This window comes from Sinocyclocheilus anshuiensis, unplaced genomic scaffold (assembly GCF_001515605.1).
Source record: "Sinocyclocheilus anshuiensis isolate Anshui unplaced genomic scaffold, SAMN03320099.WGS_v1.1 C32306970, whole genome shotgun sequence".
In the NCBI taxonomy this organism is placed as follows: Eukaryota; Metazoa; Chordata; class Actinopteri; order Cypriniformes; family Cyprinidae; genus Sinocyclocheilus; species Sinocyclocheilus anshuiensis.
In genome coordinates, this window is record NW_015614560.1 from 1 (window position 1) to 855 (window position 855).

Genomic DNA, 855 nt, shown 5'->3' on the forward strand with positions numbered 1-855 from the left:
TGACCCAGAGGCTGAAGCAGGTTCAAATTATTACTGCCCACAAAGTTCTGAGCGAGACCCACAATGGTCATCATCAGAGAGACCTGAGGAAGAGAAAAACATTTAAATAGTTGTATCATGTGAAAGCTACCAGGTTCACTGGTTTTATATAGATCTTATACATCTTAGCACAATTTTACTTTTGAATGCGTGTTTTCATATTTATAGTGGGGTAGTGTCTTGCTAAAAAAGCAAAAGCAATGTGACAAGATTTTCCATATACAGACTAAACAATGAATGAGGTGAGTGGAACAAAAGTCCTCACCTCTCCATGGTGGTATGCTGACATCTCAGCCACTGATCCAGCCAACTGAGCCACTTTCACCTCTCTCTTATCATTCCTCTTAAAACAGCAGAAGAGCACTTTCCTTTGGCCTGGTTTTAGACCTGAAACATACATACATATTATTTCTCTGCATCTTTGTTCAGTAACTCTTTGCTTGTATTGTGGGATTGCCTTGACCATGAATGATACATGCAATGCTAGATTTTAGTTCATCTTATAAAAGCAGCATAATTGCATTATTTTACTAACTACCCTTTGTTAGCCTATAAAACTATACAAAAAAAATTCAACAATGACAATTGTAATGCTGGGGAAATTCAGGTTTCTCACCATCCACCAAGCAGGGGATTGATCTCTCGTTGTCAGAGTTGGAGAACAGCACAAGCTCTTTATTGATAAAGTCATGGTAGGTGAGGGATGAGGTTTCCTGTCCGTACAGGTACTCCTGCACAAAGCAGAAACAAGATCATGCTTTCTAATGGCACACAAAAGTCAACTCGATTTCCCATTAAAAAAAAAAAAAAAACCCC

At 38.6% G+C, this 855-nt stretch overlaps 1 long non-coding RNA gene across 1 annotated transcript; it reads right to left on the reverse strand.

Moving 5' to 3' along the window:
- Positions 1–3: 3 nt before the first annotated feature.
- LOC107682530 (uncharacterized) lies at positions 4–804 on the reverse strand. Its single transcript, XR_001633518.1, has 3 exons — positions 656–804; positions 305–426; positions 4–83 (listed from the first exon to the last, which is right to left on the reverse strand). It is a non-coding gene; the product is annotated as an uncharacterized LOC107682530 (long non-coding RNA).
- Between the last annotated feature and the right edge of the window lie 51 nt (positions 805–855).